The sequence below is a fragment of the Octodon degus genome, unplaced genomic scaffold (genome assembly GCF_000260255.1).
Source record: "Octodon degus isolate 3935 unplaced genomic scaffold, OctDeg1.0 scaffold00019, whole genome shotgun sequence".
Lineage (NCBI taxonomy): Eukaryota > Metazoa > Chordata > Mammalia > Rodentia > Octodontidae > Octodon > Octodon degus.
The window spans coordinates 18,650,874-18,659,428 of NW_004524595.1; the positions used below are offsets into that span (position 1 = coordinate 18,650,874).

The 8,555-nt window shown below is 36.4% G+C and overlaps 1 protein-coding gene and 1 non-coding gene across 3 annotated transcripts in view; one reads left to right on the forward strand and one right to left on the reverse strand.

Moving 5' to 3' along the window:
- Window positions 1-8,555, reverse strand: part of Scfd2 (sec1 family domain containing 2) — a 548,660-nt gene that overhangs the window by 399,891 nt on the left and 140,214 nt on the right. The window lies entirely within an intron of this gene.
- On the forward strand, window positions 2,861-2,959 carry LOC111815693. Its single transcript, XR_002820347.1, has one exon. It is a non-coding gene; the product is annotated as a small nucleolar RNA U13 (small nucleolar RNA).

The window sequence follows — 8,555 nt, forward strand, 5'->3', positions numbered from 1 at the left end:
AAAAAAAAAAAAAAAAAAAGAATAAAGATCTCAGTGCTGAAACATAGAATCCTGATTGTATACCAAGATGACATTCAGCCAGCCTAAAGAAAACCATTGTACATGTATGTACTCCAACATTCCTCTCAAATTTTTGATTTAAAAATTACTTTTAAAAGTTTGTCATTTTTAGATAGCTCAGCAGACTAAAGCGCCTGGTTAGGCAGAGCATAGCAGCTGGGGTTCAAACCCCAGTGTGCCATGCTGGCCCCATCCCCAGAGCAAGCTAAGACAATGATTGAGATTGGGGATGGTAGCACTGTAATCCCAGCACTTGGGAGGCTGAAAACTGGAGGATTACTATGAGTCGGATCTCCATAGTGAGACCCTGTAGGCCCTGTAGAGCCTGTACTAAAATACATTTAAAAAGAAAAATTTGTCACTCTTATATATAGGATGGTGGGTCACTATGACAGATTTGAAAAACATTAAGTGACAAATATTTGATGATAATATTTTGAACTTGCACTTTAAAAAAATTTATTTATTTGATACAGGATCTCGCTATACAGTTCATACTTGTAGTGATCCTCCTGTCTCAGTCTCCACATTGCTGGGATTACAGGTGTGTGTCATCACACCCGGTTTCAGTGGCCAGCACAGCATGTCCAGGGTTCAGGGTCTGGCACTGCATCAAGTATAGGGGATCAAAATCAGGTCCTTGCACTTGCCAGGCAGGAACTTATGCCACCAAGCTATCTCCCCAGTCCTGAAGGTACACTTTTATTTGAAAATTTTATTTAGTTTAATAATTTACTGCTGTGATAACAACTTTAATGACAGATGTAGAGGAAGCGGGAGGGGGGAGCTGGAACTTCAACACTAATTAAATACATTAAAAGTACAAGACCTATTCCAAATAGCATCCTTCCATAATATTAATTCCAAATGATTGTCACATTACTAGTCTTGATTACCATATTTAATCATGATCTCAGAGACATGTCGAAACATCAAAGAGATAACATTGCAAATAATAAGCTGAGAGAAAAGAACCCATGCCAAAAGTTTAAAGACCTAATTTGTATGGTGTTCTATCTAGTCACTATCTTTGAAAGTAATATAACTTTGGCTTTATGCATCTAATTTGGAACCCAAATATTCCCAGGCAAGGGCAATAGCAGATTCTAAAGAAATGTATTTATATACTAGCTCGAAGGAGGTTTTGAGTTCCCCCCCGCCAAAACAAAAAAGAGCACAGACTGGTCACCAGATGTGGAACCCATGTGACAATGAACACAAGAGCTCAGGGACACAGAATGGAGAGAACAAGCTTAACAGGCAGGGAAGTCACTCAAACCTGATGGACAAATGTTTGGTTCAGCTGACTTTCTGCAAGAAAATATAAATCATTTTATTTTTAAACCCAGAAATATGCCTTGGCTAGTCATGTTCTCTAGTTTGTTCTTTTTCTTTCTTTTTCTTTTTTTTTCTTTCTTCCTGTTTGAAAAGATACTTATCCATACGCAGTTTATTACTTGGCCTGAATTCTGTACTTTTCACACAAAAATTCATTTTAAAGTTAAAGAAAAGTGAATCAGAAAGTTAATAAGAGTTTTTTTTTTTAAAGCTGGCAAAGAGTTACATTTTGTTTACTTTAAATTCAAGAATCTGTCACAGCAAATCAATCATAAGGCCCTTATATTCTGCTTCTGGATCATCTCTTGAAGTTGAAATCTTCCACTACAAGTGTCAGTCCTTGCTCCATGAATGTGTATCTTACATTCATCCTCTGTCATACTAGAACATCCTGCAATGTGCCATGTACTATTAGAACCGTGCCCTTTGCACATGCAGCTGCCACCTTGCATGTCTTTCCTATACTTCCTGAAATGGCAAATTTCCTTCCTTCAAAACACAGTTTAAGTGCCAACTGCTCATGCAACACCTATTTGGTTTGCCTTGGCAAAATTGTATCTTTTTAATGGATTTAAAAAGAGCAACTGCAAAAAGTCCATCAATTTATTGCTATTTTAGTGCATACGAAATAAATACTGATGGTAGCTGACATTATAGAGGGCCCTATGCCAGAACTCAGCTGAACTCTTCTAAGAAAATCTCATTCAAGGTTATATGCCTTTAAAATATATAAAAATTAAAACATTTATGTTATAGGTACCACAAAAACACAAAGAAAAATTTTAAAACCATTCATTTCAGCTAAGGTGGAATAAAGACTGTTATAAATTCTTTGCTTTTCCTCTTCTTGGGAGGTAGAATGTAATTCTTTATCATTTGGCTTTGGACTGGTCAACAGAAGTTCTGGGACTTCCAAGGCTAGGATATTCGAGGTATTTCAGCTTACCAGTTCCCCCAAAACAACCTCTCTGAGAAACCTGACCTCCACCTGAGAAGTGCAATTACTCTTAAGACTGCCGTGCTGGTGAGGCTCAGAGTAGGTGCAATCGTTCAGCTGATCCTGTTCCTTACAAAGCCCATAGTAACAGGTGAATACAACTAAATAACATCAATTAACATCATATGTAGCCAAAGACTCATTCAGCTGAGCTCTACCTGAATAGTTGCCACACAACATCGTGAACTATAAAAACATACTGGCTTTAAGCCACTAAATTTTGAGGTAATTAGCAAGTGATAACTGAAAAATCTAGTACTCATGAAAAGCTACAATAATCTTGACATATTTTCCATTATATCTTCTCTTTGTTTCTAAGCATCTAATTTCTTCTACTGTTTCCATCCTTTATTATTTAATGGAATTAGGTTCAGAATAGTTTTGTTTTTCATATACACATAAACTCTTTTCATATTAACACAATATGATTAACATTTCCCCCACATCATTAAAAATATTCTACAGATTCTTTTGTGGTCAATAAATCTGATGACTGAGTTTCCACACCATTATGTATGGCTCTCTCTAACCTTGTTATGATGTCAAAAAATTACCTGTCTGACATGAAAAAATTAAAGGACAATGAAGGGCTGACCAAATAGCTCAGCAGATTAAAGCACCTGCTTAAGCAGATGCAGCAGCCAGGGTTCAATCCCCAGCCAACCATGCTCACCCTGCCCCCAGGGAATGCTGAGACAGTGATTGAGACTGGGCGTGGCGGCACACACCTCTAATCCCAGCTCTAGGGAAGCTGAATACAGGAGAATCATGAGTCTAATTTACCTAATGAGACCCTGTACACCCTGTAGACCCTTACTAAAATACAAAATAAATAAATAAGGAGGAAATAAAAGATAGATAATAGGAAATAGGGAGATAGATATTCTACAAACAGGTAGGGGATCAAGGGAGGGAAGGAGAGAGGGTCAAGAGAGGGAGAAGAAGGGGATGCAAAAAGAATTAAGATGTGTGATATACATGTACAATTACCCATAATGAATATAATCACTATGTACTATAAACAGGTACTCATACAAATAAAAACTGAAAAATATAAAGTATAAAATTATTCTTCAGTAACTTGTTTGTTAATGACTATATAACGCATTCTATCAATGTCCTACTGTAGAACATTTAGCTTATTCCCAATTCTTTTTATAAAGAATGAACATCTTTATTTATAATGAACATCTCTCAACATCAGTCACATGAGCATCTTTGATTATGTCATTAACATGATCGGAAGTGAAATCACTAAAGGTTCTTAAGATACATTGCCAAATGCTTTGACAAAATTTACTCTTTGAATAGTAATGTTAATGCATGATCACGCTATTAAGCTCTAGCCAGCATAAAATGTCATGTATAGCAATCTTTGTCTTTTTGGCAAATGCTTTTTCTATTTTGTTTGACTATTATTTTCACACTATACAAAACAACTCACTAAAAACAAAACAAAGACTATGTAATTCCTATGCAGACTAACTAGTGAAAGAAATATCTTATAGTCTTCTTTAAAATCTTTCAAAAAAGATTTTTTAAAAATCACAAAAGTAGATAATAGGAGAAATAGATCCATGTGTCAGAATCTGTCAATGCTTGAAATGTTTTCCCCTGGAATAATCTTTTTGGCCAATTAATCTTTTATTCATTTGCTACATTTGGGGGGGGGTGCGAGTACCAGGAATCAAACCCAGGACCTTACATTTGTCAGGCAGGCACTGTGCCAATGAGCCGTATCTCTGGCCCTTATTGACTGCTTTTTAGAGAATTTAAAATCAGGAGATTTTAAAAAATATGTTCCTACATATATGTCAGAGAAGATCGCTGTTAGAATACATTGTATGAACCATATGTAATTGGTTAGCTGTAGACTTTTCTGCACGGATGCAAAATAACATAAGTTTCTCTAGAATATTTCTATAAAATGCCACCAGATCACTAGAGCAAAAGGGAGGGGTAGCATCTGCTGCCGCTAGCTTTTCTCTCTTTCCGTTTGTATGCAGATTATCTGCTCCAAAGTGTAGCACTCACACCTATAATCCCAGTATTAGATTAAGAGTTAATCACATTTTCTTATTAAAATGAATAAAAGAAAAGAGTTAATCACAAACTCTAGAAGCTGCCCCATAACTGCATGAGACTTTGGGGGGACAACTGGGCACAAACCATGACAGTGCCTTGATGCTGGAACATAGCAATGTGAGGAAGAGGAGGAGGAGGTACCCAGGAAGGCTCTTAAGTAAGAACTGAAACCCATGGAGAGAGTGAAGAGAGAGACTTCAAAGAAAGAGGTAGCAGGTGGCAATTTTCCTGGAGCTTGGATTCACTGCAAGGAAGGAGGGCCTCAAACCTGCAGACAAGATGACTACTAAACACGCTAGAGGACGCTATAGTGAAACTGCAGTGGAACGGAGGAGAAGACACAGCAGACTACAGTGACTGCTCAGCTAGCTGTTCAGGTTCAGACTTGCCCCAGGTTAAGCAAATGTCTGGTAGCCATCTTGGAGAGGGGCCAGTTGAGCTCAGAACTCAGAAGAGCTGCAGGCCAGCTCCACCTAGCAGCCCAGTGTCAGAATGAGGCTACAAAGTTCAAGTTGAGAGAAGGTCTAGAAGCCTACTTCAAGCCAGCAGAGAACTGAGTTCAAGACAGCAAAAGGCACATGGAGAGTTACAGGGTGGTCAAATTGGATTCCAGCTCACAGCCAGAAACCAGCCTGAACTGCAGTGGAGCACAAAGAACAGGCTTGCTAAGATTATTCACTGCTCCACCATAAAGCTATGGCTGACTTGCTGGGATTAATCAACTCAGATCTGGACTCTCTGCTCACATTATCTACCAGTGACAGCACAGCCTTGAAGTGAACATATTTTTTCTTATTTTCTTTCTTTCTTTTCCCATTTTTGTTTTTCTTGATTGTGCTTGTTTTTTATACAAGTGTGAACAAGGTTTCCAGTTTTCTGTTGCTGTTCTGTTTTTTCTTTCTTCTTTGTCTCATTCTTTTATGTATTCTTCACCAGAAATTTTATGTCTCAAAGTTCACATAATCTTCCTTTATCCTCCAGCCTTGCTTTTAATCTCTTCCTCTTCTTTTATTTTTCTATTTTTAACCCAAAACTCCATCAAAAAGTTCTCCAATGAGGGTAAAAGAGCCACCTTGAGAAATTATTTGCAGTATACAATTTTCTGGCTTGTTTTAGATTTGCATATATAACCAAAATCTAGTTCCTATGGCTAAAGGTAACAAATTAATAATACCAGACTCTTGCCATTTTGAAGCTGGGTTAAATGCTACTGTTATTACTGATTGTACTACTTCAGCCAAAGTGGCATAATTATACTAATCAGTTGTTCTTCCCATTATAAGACTGAGATTACCTAAGGTTCATAAATAATACATAGGCCAATGCTAAAGAACCAGGGACTAAGTCAACTAGGCAATAACTTTTCATATCTGTTAATATTTATTTTATAGTTTGGGTAACTGATATTTGCGATATATTTTTCTCTCTTCCTCTTGGATTTTTCCCTTTACAAGGTTGTAGTGATCTCCTTTATATCTTCTGAGCAGTCTTGGTTTGAAAATCCTCTTTGTCTACAAGTACAATAGCTACTACTCCTGCATTTTTTCTGTGTCCTTAATGCATGAAATATTGTTTTTCCATGTAGTACTCCCAAATTCAATCCAGGAAGCAAACATTTGCACTATTACCAAAACCAAAAAAGAATCTAAGCAAAAAAGACTACAGGCCCATCTCCCTAGTGAAAATACATATGAAAATCCTCAATAAGATACTAGCAAACATTATGTAGCAAATCATCAAGGTTATACCCCATAACCAAGTAGAATGCCAGGTATGTAAGGATGGCTCAACATACATAAATCAGTAAATGTAATATACCATATCAACACAGACAAGGGCCAAAATCACATGATCATCACGACAGATGCAGAAGAAAGCATTTCACAAAGTCCAACACACATTCATGATAAAAAGAAAACTGGGACAGATGGTGTTTATCCTAATCTGATAAAAGCTATTTATGGCAAACCAATAGCCAACATCATATTAAATGGAGAAAATCTGAAAATTTTCACTCTAAAATCAGGAACAAGACAAGGATGCCCACTGTCACCACTCTTTTTCAATACAGTTCTGGAAGCATTTGCCAGAGAAATTAGGTAAGAAAAAGAAAAGGAAAAAGTTAATTATCATTATTGTGGATAACATGATACCTATAATTCCCCAAAAAGTCTAACAAAGACTCCTAGATTTAATAATCAAATTCAGAGTAAGGCAGCTGGAATCAAAATCAATGCTCAAAAATCAATACCATGAGACAGGCATGGTGGTGCATGTCTGTAATCCCAGGACTCAGGAGGCTAAGACAGAATGATCACTTTGAGATCATGGAGGGCCTGGACACACTGAGACCCTGTCTTTACAGCATAAAAGGAACAAACTCACTGATTGAGAAATTAGGAAAACAATACCTTTCACTGTAGCATCCAAAATCCTGAAATATCTAGGAATTAATCTAATGAAGGAGGTAAAAGATCTTCCTGTTATAAACTACAGTACTCTGAAAAAGGAAATCAAAGAGGATCTCAGAAAATAAAAAGCTATCCCTAACTCTTCTACAGGAAGAACCAATACAGCAAAAATTATTATACAGATTTAATGTAATCCCAATCAAAACTCCAATAACATTATCTTATAGAATTAGAGACAACAATCCTAAAATTCATATGGAACTAGAAGAGACCTAGAATAGCAAAGGAATGCTGGACAACAAAGACAAGGCAGGGGGCATGACAATTCTAGACTTGAAATTATACTACAAAGCTACAGTGGTAAAAACAACATGGTACTGAAAATAAAACAGACCTGAGGATCAATGAGCAAATTAAAAGATGCATAAACAATTCCAAACATACTCATCACCTTACCTTGACAAATAAGCCAAACACCTTCAACAGACAAAAGATAATAAATAGTGCTAGAAAAATTGGCTTTTCACATGCTGAAAATGAAAACTACAATTATACCTTTCACTCTACACTAAAAGCAAAATGTATCAAAGGTCTAAATATTAAAACAGAAAACACTAAATCTGTGGGAAGACAAAACAGATAGAACTCTTGATGTCACTGGTGTAAGCAAAAGTTTATGAACAAAACCCTGATCCCACAGGAAATATCAAACAGAATAAAAAATGGAGATCTCATATTGTTAAAAATGTTTTGCACAGCAAAAAGAAAATAAAGCCAAAAAACCAAAAGAGTACAAAGAACTGTACTGTGGTTTAAAAAAAAAAAAATGCCAGCTATTCCCCAAAGGGCTTATATCAAGAACATAAGAACTCTAAAGACCAGAATCCCCCAAATTTAAAAACCCAATCCAAAAGTGGATATCTGAAATAAAGAATAACTTCCCAGATGAAGAGTTAGAAATGTCAAATAAACATACAAAAATATGTTCAACATCACTGGTCATTCAAGAGATGCAAATTAAAATAATGCTGAGATTCCATCTCACTCCAGAAAGAGTAACTATTATCAAGAAATGAACCAATAACAAATCCTAGCAACACATTTCCACTGTTGGTGGGAGTATAGACTGGTGAAATCACTGTGGAAATCAATGTGGAGATTCCTCAACATCTAAAACTAGAGATTGCATTCAACTGAGCTATTTCTCTTCTTGATATCTTTCTGAAAGAATTAAACATATCATACCACAGCAATATATGCACATCAATGTTTATAGTGGCACAGTTTATAATAGCTAAATCTCAGAAACAGCCCAAATGCCCATCAACTCATGAATGGATAAACATGTGGCTCTGTTTTTATACAACGGAGTACTACTCTGCCATAAGAAGGATGAACTTGAGACATTTTTAGCTAAAGGGGTATACTTGAAGACCACACTCTTAAATGAAAGAAATGAGACACACATGTGTAAATATCACATGACTTGCTTATGTGAGAAAGCAAAAGTGCAAATAGGGACCAAAATATATAACAGATATTGGGAAGTGGGAAGAAAATGTTCAAGTGAGTAGAGGCATGGGAGAGGGGCAGGGAAAAAAGTAACAAGAAGGAAAAACAACAAAAGGAAAAAATGGAAACAAAGCTTTTGTAAATAAAGAGGG